Genomic DNA, 13,166 nt, shown 5'->3' with positions numbered 1-13,166 from the left:
AGAGTGAGACTCCCTCTTAAAAAAAAAAAAAAAGAAAGATACTACGATACTTTAATTTGATTTTGTATCTGTGTTGTCTTATTTCTCAGAAGGCAGGAGATACTTTCTTCTTTCGTTTCAGGGCCTAGTTCTTATTTTTTAAAGGGCTTCAAAGGATCTTAGCATTCAATCCAGTAAACCCAGTCATTGCTTGTTGGCATTGAGTCTTAGGAGGCTTAAGTTGTAGGCCTAAGACCATTGGTACCCTAGAGGCAAAGTTGGGATGAGGACCCAGGTGCACTGTGAGTAAAAGGTTCCCCAAACCCTTTCTCTTTCTGTGAGTAAATGACGTTGGTTTAATGTTTAGCTCTGACTCATCTGAAATCTAAAGTGGAATGTTGGCAACATTAACAGCCACCATATAGGGTATGGCAAAGAGATTCCTGACATGTGAACTGCATCTGGTTCGGGAAGGTGTGGTGCATTCTTAAAACTGTGCATATCCTTGGTGGATTGAGTGCCCTGGAAGATACGTCCAGGAGATGCTTATAAGATGATAGTGGGCCTGGTGCAGTGGCTCGCGCCTATAATCCCAGCACATAGGGTGGCCTAGATGGGCAAATAACTTGAGGTCAGGAGTTCAAGACCAGCCTGGCCAACATGGTGAAACCCGGCCTCAACCAATCCTCCCATCTATTTTGTCTCTACTAAAAATACCAAAATTAGCCTGGCATGGTGGCATGTATCTGTAGTTCCAGCTACTCGGGAGGCTGAGGCAGGTGAATCGCAGGAGGCAGAGGTTGCAGTGAGCGGAGATAGCGCCACTGCACTCCAGTCTGGGCAACAGAGCAAGGCTCTGTCTTTAAAAAAAAAAAAAAAAAAAAAATCGTAGTGGCTTCTCAGTGGAACTTAGGTTTGTCTAACCTAGGGTAACTTTTGCAGTGTCTGTGGATTCTTCTTTGCATACCCACCTGGGTAATGATATGATGATGGTGGTGATAGTAGTGAGAGGTGCAAAGACAATAGCTCCTGGATTGCATGTCCTCCTCCTGTTGTGTGACTGGTGTGATACTACCCTGCTAGCCTTTCCTGTCCTGTAGCTTTCTCGATGAACACATGCCAGGTGTGGCCTACTTAGGTTTTTGTGAATTTGTCTGGTTGAGTCTGAGTTGTTAGAGCAGTTCTTTTCAACGGATTGATTTGCTTGACGTGAGATCAAGGGGGTGAAAATCATACACAACACATTTTCATCCTCTTTGTGTGAAAAATACTTTCCTCTTCTGGACCCTATCTGGAAGAAGTATTCCTTAGACAATTTCTGGCTTCTTTTCTCTCATGAAGAGGAGGTAAGATTTTGCCCTCATACTTTTCTGCTTCCCAAAATATCCCTCCCTGTTCTCATTAAGTTCTGACCACTCCTTCCTCTCATCTCATTTAATTCTTACTCATATCTAGAATTGTGCTGTAGGTACAATAGTAGGCACAAGTCATAGACATACTGTCATTTATTCCTGTACTTTTGCAATAGAAGGTATTGAAAAAATACAGCTCAGTGTCTTTATGGTTCTAGCTTTATGCATTTTCACAAGCATTTCTCCTTTGCCTCCTCTTTGTCTTCTGCTGAAGAATAGTGAACACAGTATGGGAAAAAAACCATAAACAAAACCAAGACCAGGGGTTCTTAAGCATTTTAAGAAGTTCTGGTTTGTGTTTTGTTATTTTTACCTAGTCAGGCATTTTAAATTCCTAATGGTGGGTATATAGCCCTAGATACATTTAAGTATTTGCTGGATATTTACAAATTGAGTCTGTTGCCTAAACTGTAGAAGGGCTTAAGTCATTAGATTTTCTATTTTGGTGACATTTTTCTGTTTTCCTGTATCATGTGTCTTAGAAAAACTTGGAAGTTCTTTGCTGTTAATTTTGTAAGAATGTGTGTATGAAAATATTTTGACTCAGTAGACTCTGGGCAACAGTTAAGAATTTCTTTGATTTGGCATATTTTCTCTTCAGCATTTGATAGCTTTTATGATGGCCTCCATATACAACCTGTCATTTATAATGCCTGATAGGTCTCCTAGGAATTGTAGCTTCACAATATATAGGAGGCATCAGGCACAAATAGATACTGCAGAGAAAAAATTAGAGTAATTAAAACAATGATGTATTTTGTGAATAAGAAAGTGTTCTAGGTGTGGCTTCCAGTAGTAAGCTGACAACACCAAGATATAAGGCACATCTTCATACATCATTGCCTGTACACAGAACATCGAGCATACAGGATAGCTTCCTGAGTATCTTGCTTTCTCTCAATTGAAATACAAACCAACTCTGGCTCTGACCATCCTACTTTAATATTGCAACCCAGGGGTTCCTCTTTCCCTTTCTCTTCCCCCCAGCTTCCGAATCCCTTTACCTTGCTTGGACTTTTTCTTTTTTCATAGCATTTATGATTGTACCATTACACCTGTTAATAAAAAATCTGCTGGAATTTAAACTGTGAGAGGGCAGGGGTCTTTGTTTTATTTACTGATGTATTTTAGTAAGTTTTGTTCCTAGTGTTGGTGAATTAATAGTAACTTGATGTAAAGGGCTAACTTTTAATGTTAACAATCTCTAGTAGAAAGGTTAATTACAATTTGTTTTTTCTTCCTTCTTCCTTTCTTTCCTCGCCTCTTCTTTCTTCCCATAGTTCTGTTGTCTGCTGCAGGACAAATCTTACAATCATTCCAAAATACAAAAACAGAACAACCTTCTATTTAATCTTGGAGATGAACATAGGCTTTAAATTACATTTCTTCCCATTCTCTTAAAGGAGAGTCAAGCTTTCTTCATAGTTTGTATTTTCTTGAGTAACTAATGCATTTCTAATGGTGAGAGTTCATTTAGTGTGCAGATTCTTTGTTGCTGATTGAATCTTTGGTTGCTTTGATACTCAATTTATGTTCGATTAAAAAATTGGGAAAAGGTATAAATTGACAATTTTAAATGTAATTTTGTTTATAGATTTGTTAACTTGTTTTTAAAAATTAATTACGAATATACAATTTACTTGTGTTTTTCCCCGCATTTATCTGTGAATTATATTACGATTTAGGATTGTTATAAAATGTGAAAAGAAAACATGTTTGATGATAACATTTTCGTCCCTATTATAGAAGGGATTTTTGGTATCCAGATATCCTTATCCCATCAAAAAGCTAAATTACAAGCTCATTTTCTGTTAATTTTTAAGATGGGCATAACATTTCTTCTCATCACTACTTGGTGAACATTAGGTAGTATTGCCACAACTTATGGCCAGTGTTTTCTCTTTCTTCCTTCCTTCCATTTGCTCTGGCAAAGAGGATGCATTGCCAGGACCGCTGTCTGCTATCGCAGTGTCTTTATTGTCTGTTTCTTTGTTGTTTGCATTAAAAAAAAAATAGTTACTGTTGGTATTCTTTAAACTCATGGAAATCCATAATTCAAACAATTTTTTTGCTTAGGGAGTTGATTCTTTTTGTTGTCTTTTAATACTATACTATTTTTAACCTTTTTGCCCCCTTTTAAACTGTACATGCAGTTATAATTAACTGATATTTATTAGTATTATTTCTATGCAAAAATGCCTTTAGGCATTCAATAGGATTATAAATCCTAGTTTATTTTCTTTACAATAAGCCAAACACTATGTTCATACTTGTTATCAAGCTGTCTAATACACTATATAGATGAAGACACTGCTTGCTTACGGTTGTATGGGTATGATGTGAAAGAGCTGAGTTTTTAAACAGAACAGAAAGCCTTATTCTTTCCATTCTTACCCCACTGTCTTTTAAGTTTCCGAAGATGGCAGAGGAATGTTGAAGTTTAATGCTTAATATTTTCTTGTTGAACTTCATTATTATATATAGTGCCACATAAGATACTATGTTTGAATTCCTTAGAAAATTTCCTTTTCATAGAATGGTTATATATTTTTAGTGGGCAGTATTTAAATAGTGTTTTTGCTTGGTCCGTTGACTTATTTGATTAAAAAAAAAAAGTGTTTACCTCATTTAACCTAAAAGCTTCTTGGCTTTATCCTGAATCTGTAGAAATTTGGATGGTTCTGGTTATTGCTTTAGAGTCAACAAACTATGACCTGTGAACCATATCTGGTGTGTTATCTTTTTTTTTTTTGAATAAATTTTTATTAGAAAGAGTAATGCCCATTCATTTTTTAATGTATTGTCTATGGCTACTTTGCTCCGTTATAGCAGAGTTGAGTACTAGTGACAGAGACCAAATGGCCTGCAAAATAAAAAAATATCTACTTACTGGCCATAGTTTGCCTTAGACCGTTGCGTGCTAATGGCTGAGAAGATGGAGTAGTTGTAATCAGATAATCTCAGTTGGTGTTTTATTATCATAACTTGGGTGGTGGGCAGAGAGGGGAGCAGTTTTCTGTATTGAAATAAATATATTGTGTGTATGTGTATATATATATAAAATGTTGTGTTTTTTTTTGTTTTTTTTTTTTGAGACGAGTCTCGCTGTGTCGCCCAGGCTGGAGTGCAGTGGCCGGATCTCAGCTCACTACAAGCTCTGCCTCCCGGGTTTTTACGCCATTCTCCTGCCTCAGCCTCCCGAGTAGCCGGGACTACAGGCGCCCACCACCTCGCCCGGCTAGTTTTTTGTATTTTTTAGTAGAGACGGGGTTTCACCGTGTTAGCCAGGATGGTCTCGAACTCCTGACCTCGTGATCTGCCCGTCTCGGCCTCCCAAAGTGCTGGGATTACAGGCTTGAGCCACCGCGCCCGGCCTATATAATGTTAAGAAAGGTAGTTTCCTTTCTTTCATGATCCCCGGGTGGTGTTGTATCTGTGTGTGTGTGTGAACCAGAAGTGGCTCCTGAATGGGTCACGAAGATAACACAGCTTGTGTTTGCTGGTTCAGATGTATCATTTTAAGCTTGGTGAGCAAGTTGAATTGAAAGCATTTTGGCAAACCAACACCGGATGAGAACTTGGCATTCTCCAGAATTAAGAATATTCCACTAAAAAAAAAAACCCATACAACCTTGATTTCATAAAGGAATGTATTTTTGGCAGCTGTTTTGATTGGAATGTGGTAGTTAAATGAACAATTCGTTTTAATTTACCGAAGGAAAAGCATTTGCTGATATTGTCTAGATTATGCCAACTTTCAAAATACGAAATCAGAGAAACTAAGTTTAAAGCCTTTTTTCGCATGAATCTGTAAGGAAATGTTTTTAGTGAGGACACATAAGACTCTTTGAGTTCATCAGTAGTGGATAAATAGAAATGTAACATTTCAGAATCCTGAACCTAACATCTAGTTTAATGTAAGTATATGTTTTTCCTTTGTGTCCAGTGTACTTCAGAATGACCTTTTCAGTTTAGTAATTATCTGCTGACTTGTTTTTTTTTTTTTAAAGAGGCCTATTGCGTTCTGTTACAAAGTAAATATTGAAGATGTTTAGTTGTGAAGTGTGTTTGAAGAACTGCTTCATTGAGAAGGTGTTCACTGTCACTGCGAGGTTATGCTACTCAGGATGACTGCTATGTTTGGGCATACTCCAAATCTGTTGTAATTTAGAAGTTTTATAAATGATAATTTTTTGTTGTTGTTGTTAGTAGTAATGCTGTTGTGTTAACTCACAAAAAGACATAATGTAACTGGACTCAGTAGCCTTACAGGACAGCAGAATCTGAATGGGCAGTTTGTGTCCTGCACAGAGGTAGACAGCCAAGGGAGAAGTGGGCACTGCAGTCCAGGCCATGCTGTTTCCCTGTTAATAGGCTGTCTTCACAGAGGAAGGAGCTTCCTTCATAACAATTTATTTATATTATTTAATATGTATTACGTCTTTTTCCTATGCTGGGCACTGATTAGCACTTTTTATTCCAGTCTCCTCACTTATTTTACAGATGAAAAAGCCAAGGCACTGAGAGAGGTTATCTAGTTACTTAGGTCATCTAGTTACTAAGAGTCAGAGCCAGGGAGTCCCAACCCCTGTGTGGCTCCACAATTCCAGGCTCTTAACCTCCGATACCATATGGCTTCCTTTTTGTAATTTATTCTGCTAGAGTCTAATTTGCACAAAGGTACCGCAGAAGCTAGTGCTGGTGCTGATAATTACACTTGAGTGCTAAGTTAGAAAGGGATGAGGCGCACATAGAACAAACTTCAGCTCATTTGCCTATGTGCCCACTAGAACTTCCTTGATGAATCACATATCCAGATTTTGTTTGAACATTGTCACTGATTTGTGCGATGGTTTTGTTTTCTCTTATATTGAATAGGAAAAAAATACCTTTCTATAACTTCTGCCTACTACTTAAAATTTTGTCACATGTAGCTGAGGCTCATTTGGGCTTTATGTATTTTTATGCATTTTCTTCTTCTTTTTTTTGTTATGTTTTGTAGTCTTTTTAGCCCTCTTTCTGTTTATGGTGTCTTCATTATCATTGTCCTTACTTTTCTGTTCATTTTTGGGAGACAGATTGAGTTTATCTTTTGTTTGTCATCATTAATCTTAAAATTAGATTAATAAAGAACTTAGTCTCACATAGTATTAACATATTTCTCCCTCTAGTTCTGAACACTTCTCACTTTGCAATCTAGTATTTGAAAGAAGTGACTCTCCTGCCTTAGATTAATAATTAGAACCTGACTAGTAAAATTTTCCATCCTGTCCCCTCCCCTGTCACACACCCCCCGCCCCACCCAGTGGTTCTCAGTCCCCATTGGAATCGTACACATGCGCACACACACCCACACACTGACACTCATACGCCCAGTGGTTCTCAACCACCATTGAAACCCCCCAGGGTTGGTGGGGAGGATTTTAAATGCAAGTGATGTAGGTCCTACCCTAGACCAATTACATCTGAGTGAGGGGCTCACCACGTCATAGTTAGGTTCTAATCTGGGGCATTTCTGTAGGACAGAGTTAATCAAAGACTTAGTCTTCTTGGCAGAGCTGCTGTTATTTTTACTGGAAATGTGTTGTTCAACTGAATGATTTTTGTGTTGTAGCCTAATTAGCTATTCAAATTTGTAATACCTTGAATCAGATATTCAAACCTTAGGAAGAGTGAGAAATCTAGTAAGATGTAGGAATGTCATTTTTCTCTTCTAACTTAAGTGCCATTGTACCCACCTGTGTGGTCTTAGGCAACAAAGCTTCATTTTTTTTTTTACCCCCATGTATTATTTCTTAGATCCTCATTGCTATTTCTGCTGGTCCCCCACCCCACCCCCCACACTTGTTTCTTTCTTCCAAACTACTTTTTTAACAAAGGGTTTAGCAGCTGTCAAACTTCGTGTAAACAAGAAAACAGTGTCATATCTGTGGTATTTCAAAGGCACTGTAAATTACACCATTAATTTAATAACTTATTTTGGAGAAAACAGTTATATTTACACATTAATGCTGTACTCACTTAAAAAAAAGTAACTTAAAATGATCTATACATTTTTATATTAGTTTTCAAGTATCCATAAATTTGGAGTGTAAGCCTTTTCTCATGTTCAGCATCCCTATCACTGAAGGTTTGTGAACTGGAAGCTTTCGATGTGTGGGTGTTAGTGCCAAAATAATAAACTTGACTTATATTAGCATTAGAAACTGTTCAAAACAGCCTTTAATTTTAAGAACTCTGTGGGTCATTGTAAGAGAGTTTTTGCTATTTTTAATTGCATTGCTTACCCAGTGATAGACAAATTTAGAAATACTTGATAGTTTTTTTGTTTTATTCTTGCACAATAGTTTATTTTTGTATAATGCTTAACATAAAATTCAATTACATGTGATGTTACCGGTGAAACTAACTCAACTAAGGTAACAATTAGGTGATTAGACACCAGTGTATGTTTAAATCGTCTTCTCTTTATGTGAGTATGTGATCTTGAGAATAGCTTATTTTTAAAAATGGAGTCAGATAACTTTTGAATCAGTTTTCCCCAAATTGCTTAAGTAACAAATGGAAATGAAAACATAGGCAGTAATTGCAAAGCTGTGCATGATCTGACAGTGAGTCTGATCTCAGAGTCACTTAAGATATCCCTGCTGTTATAGCTCCTTCCGCTTTCACCTGCCTTACCTTCTGGCTGTCTGGAATATTATCTGTATGTGTAAATTCCATGGGAAATGAGGATGGGGTGAGGACAGTGGAGGATATAATGCTTAAAGGCTTTGATGTATGCGTAGTATGTTGTTGGAGATAACATACTAACATTCCTTTTTGTAAAACGGATTAAGAAGATTCAGTTGAAACTCTGATTTACAAATATGTATTAATCTTTTCATTAGGAGGTAGTACTGTTTTTGTTTTTTCTTAATTGTGCCTTCAATCATGTGCTAAGCAATTTAATTTGAACTTTTTCTGTGATTTTTCCTGGGAGTTAATTTAATAAAAATCTTTCTAAGCAGAGTCAGTTCTGGTAGGATTCTCATGTATTTCTCTCTCTCTCTTCTTTCTTTCTCCTTTTTTTTTGTGTGTGTGTGTGTGTGTGTGTTTTTTGTTTTGTTTTTTTGGGAGACAGAGTCTGTATCACCCAGGCTGGAATGCAGTGGTGTGATCTCAGCTCACTGCAACCTCTGCCTCCTGGGTTCAAGTGATTCTCCTGCGTCAGCCTCCTGAGTAGCTGGAATTACAGGCATCTGCCACCACACTTGGCTAATTTTTGTATTTTCCCTAAAGATGAGGTTTCTCCATGTTCACCAGGCTGGTCTTAACCTTCTGACCTCAAGTGATCCACCCAAACCTTCTGACCTCAAGTGATCTGCCTGCCTTGGCCTTCCAAAGTGCTGGGATTATATTTTTCTCTTAATTCATGGGATGACTTTCCCAAATTCTGTACGTTAAAAAATTTTTTTAAAACTTTTTTTAATAAAGGATACCAGATATACTTCCTTGAACTTGTTACTGACCAGTAGGTTCTAGATTAGAATGTTGCTACCTTAAGTAAGTATTTATTGTGTTTGTACCTTTGTCTAGGAAAAGGGCCCATAATGTCCATTAGCTTTTCAAAGTTATCTATAAATTAAATAAATTTACTTCTAGACACTGCAGTGTAGTATTTTTGAAGAGCAGTCAAAATATATAATTTGCTGTTCTAGAATTTTTGCATCTTAAAAAAATCTTCCTAATTATGCGTAGGTGGCAGATCTTAGAAGATGTCTGCTAAGTCAACAGTGTCTTTCTATGCTAAAAGCCTTATTTAAAATTAATCATTTACTTTAGATAAAATGCTTTGAAATACATTTTTGGAAGCAAAGCTTTTTGTTTGGAGACAAAACACAAACCCTGCAGCCATTTATTTTATTACAAGAAGTAGAGTAAATAGATACAGTTTATGTAGTACACAAAGGAGGTGATAGTTTTTACACCAATAATGTGATTGATCATGTACTTCTTGAGTTTTTTGTTAATGATAGAAGATCAACCTTTATTGGTCACCTTCTGGAAGTGGTATTAAAATTATTGGTATAACCAGGTTCTCTCAAGCATTTTCTTTTCTTTTTTTTTTTTGTTTTTGTTTTGTTTTTTGAGACGGAGTCTCGCTCTGTCGCCCAGGCTGGAGTGCAGTGGCGCGATCTCGGCTCACTGCAAGCTCCGCCTCCTGGGTTTACGCCATTCTCCTGCCTCAGCCTCCTGAGTAGCTGGGACTACAGGCGCCCGCCACCACGCCCGGCTAATTTTTTGTATTTTTAGTAGAGACGGGGTTTCACCGTGGTCTCGATCTCCTGACCTTGTGATCCGCCCGCCTCGGCCTCCCAAAGTGCTGGGATTACAGGCGTGAGCCACCGCGCCCGGCCAAGCATTTTCAAAATAACAATCCACTGCTGAGTTTTTCCTTCCCAGTGTGATTTATTTGTGTAGTAATTCAGTCTCTACTGCATTTTATTTTCAAATATGTATAAATTCATTCCTCAATATCTAGATATTTTAACATTTTATCAACATGTATATCTTAAGAACCATGTATGTTCAAGGCACTATTCTTAGTTCTGTTGGGAGACAGCAAGATGATTACATCAGTCTTGGGTCTCCAGAAATTTGATCAGAGAGGCATGATGAAAGAATAAGGCACTATGCAGTTGTGGAAAGGGAGATATGTTAGGCTGGGGCTCATTTTTCTCTCTCTGGATGGTGGGGTGGATAATTAATGGAGGAAGCTGATTTGGCCTGATCTTTGAAGGAGGGATATTGTGAGCAGAACCATAGTCAGAAGGACATTTCTGGTGAGGAATGAGGAATGTCATGGCAGCCAAAGAGTGCAGATAAGAGAGTCACAGTGATCTGCTGTGATGAGATTTGAGAATGTTGAGTAAAAGTAGAAACGTAGATAAGACAGGATACGCCTGTTTTGGACTTGAATTACTTTAATACAAATAGTTTGAATACACATTGTCAGATTATGTTAAATGCACCTTAAGTTTTGTAATTCCTTTGTAAAGTATATCACTATATCTTTTAAAATTTAGATATTTATTTTAATTATGAGATGTGCTTTATAAATGCATTGCATGATGGCTAGGACATAGGTCAATGAGTTGACTAGGAAAACATCTTAAGAGAGAAAAAATATGGCCCTGCATATGTTTCTAGAAATTTTCCAGATTAAATTGCATGTGCAATTGGTATACCATTTTTCATGTATTTATTCATCCTTCAAATCCTAGAATCACTTTTTAACCATGTCATCAACTATTAAATCACTATTGTGGTCTTTCTTCTTAAAGACTTGTAGTATTAATAGGAAAAGCTAAATGAATGAATGAAGACAAAGGTAGAGAAAAAAATTGCATCTAAAACCAAAATTGTAAGAAACAAGAACATGGCAGAGCCAATACTTAAACTACAAGAATGAACTCTTCACTTACTATGATCTAATCATTTAATAGATGTATGAAAAAATTAGCCATTATCATGGCTGGGCATGGTGGCTCACGCCTGTAATCCCAGCACTTTGGGAGGCTGAGGTGGGCGGATCACCCAAGGTCGAGACCAGCCTGACCAACATGGAGAAACCCTGTCTCTACTAAAAAATACAGAATTAGCCGGCCATGGTGGTGCGTGCCTGTAGTCCCAGTTACTCAGGAGGCTGAGGCAGGAGAATCGCTTGAATCTGGGAGCCGAAGGTTACAGTAAGCTGAAATTGTGCCATTGCACTCCAGCCTGGGGGACAGAGCGAGACTCCATTTCAAAAAAAAGAAAGAAAGAAAGAAAGAAAATGGCAGAGCCAATACTTAAACTATGAGAATGAACTCTTCACTTGCTATTATCTAATCATTTTATAGATGTCTGAAAAAATTAGGGATTATCAAGAAAGGTATTTGAAATGTAGATTATTCCACGGGGCGCAGTGGCTCACCCCTGTAATCCCAGCACTTTGGGAGGCCGAGACGTGTGAATCGCTTGAGGTCAGGAGTTCGAGACCAGTCTGGCCAACATGGTGAAAACCCGTCTCTACTAAAAATACCAAAATTAGCCAGGTGTGGTGACTTGTACCTGTAGTCCCAGCTACTCAGGGTGGCTGAGACCAGGAGAATCACTTGAACGCAGGAGGCGGAGTTTGCAGTGAGCTGATATTGTGCCACGGCACTTCAGCCTGGGTGACAGAGTGAGACTCTGTCTCAAAAAAAAAAAAAAAAAAGTGCAATATTCACTATTGGTATTGATGAGCTTTGCTCTACGATTAAGTTTTACCTTAAGATACTAGCTAATGATGTAAAACTGTCATTAAGACATTAAGGATGTAGAATGTTATGAACAAAAATATAGCACTGTAAGTACATTGTTTATCTGCCTTTTACTTATATTGGGAGTTTTTTTTGTTTGAGACAGAGTCTCTTATCACACAGACTGAAATGCAGGGGCATGGCCATCTTGGCTCACTGCAGCCTCTGCCTCCCAGGCTCAAGCACCTCTCGTGCCCCAGCCTCCCGAGTAGCTGGGACCACGACCTGTGCGCCACCATGACTGATTTTTTGTATATTTGGGAGAGATGAGGTTTTGCCATGCTGCCCAGGCTGGTTTCGAACTCCTGAGTTCAAGCGGCCCGCCTTGGCCTCCTGAAGTGTTAGGATTACAGGCATGAGTCACTGTGCCTGACCTCTTATATGTGTTTTAAAATATAAGTAGTACATGTTAATTATAAATAAATTGAATGCATGTATGCCAAAAATTTTTGTGACAAAAGTGGTCTGTTGATTTTTAGATAACAAGCAGCCTTATGTAACTTTAGCTCAAAAATTGACAAAAACTTTATTTTGAAATAATCGATGTTCATAACAAACGACCTTGAGGTAAACAGATTCTAGTGGTATCTAGACATGATGTCTAAAGAACATTTCCTCAGTCCATGCTAGAAAAGACCTATCAAGTAGCTCACAAGTGCCTCTAGGCAACAAACCTTGGGGGCTCACGCCTATGCCCTGTTTTGAAGCCACAGGGATTGGTGGGATAGTGTAAGTGGCATAATCATCATTTACTTAGTTATCTTCTTAACTTTACCTAATTGGTGTAGGAGCTAAACCTCCCATATATTATAGTAAACTCCTTTCTGTGGTGTCAGCTTGATTTTACTCTTTACGAAATTGTACTCCATGACGGAAACTGTACTGGTCAGTGTTCCAACTAAGCATCTGCTCTGACATGGTATGTGAAGTATAACTTTTTGTTTTTTTTGAGACGAAGTCTTGCTATTGTCCCCCAGGCTGGAGTGCAATGGCGTGGTCTTGGCTCACTGCAACCTCCGCCTTCTGGGTTCAAGCAATTCTCTTGCCTCAGCCTCCCGAGTAGCTGGGATTACAGGCGCCAGCCACCACGCACGGCTGATTTTTGTATTTTTAGTAGAGACAGGGTTTCACCATGTTGGCCAGGCTGGTCTCGAATTCCTGACCTCAGGTGATCCGCCTGCCTCGGCCTTCCAAAGTGCTGGGATTACAGGCGTGAGCCACCGCGCCCGGCCATGAAGTATAACTTTTTTATTTACACAGAGGGTTTATGGAATATAATATGCCCTGACTTAGCAATTGAGAAAACTGGATAAGCCCTATAAAATACGTAAAGTCTAAAGAGATCAAAGTTAGTAAGTTTTGATTGAAATTGTTTCTAAACCAATGACATATTTTTCTTTATTATTAAACAGAATATAGAATGCAAGTTTATGTCATTCTTGGTGGCCCA

General features: G+C 38.2%; 1 protein-coding gene across 16 annotated transcripts in view; it reads left to right on the top strand.

The window, feature by feature from the left end:
* TBL1XR1 (TBL1X/Y related 1) overlaps positions 1-13,166 on the top strand; it is a 184,575-nt gene that overhangs the window by 90,533 nt on the left and 80,876 nt on the right. The gene's annotated exons all lie outside the window — the stretch shown is intronic.

This window comes from Macaca mulatta, chromosome 2, assembly GCF_049350105.2.
Source record: "Macaca mulatta isolate MMU2019108-1 chromosome 2, T2T-MMU8v2.0, whole genome shotgun sequence".
Lineage (NCBI taxonomy): Eukaryota > Metazoa > Chordata > Mammalia > Primates > Cercopithecidae > Macaca > Macaca mulatta.
This window is presented reverse-complemented; position numbering and strand designations above follow the sequence as displayed.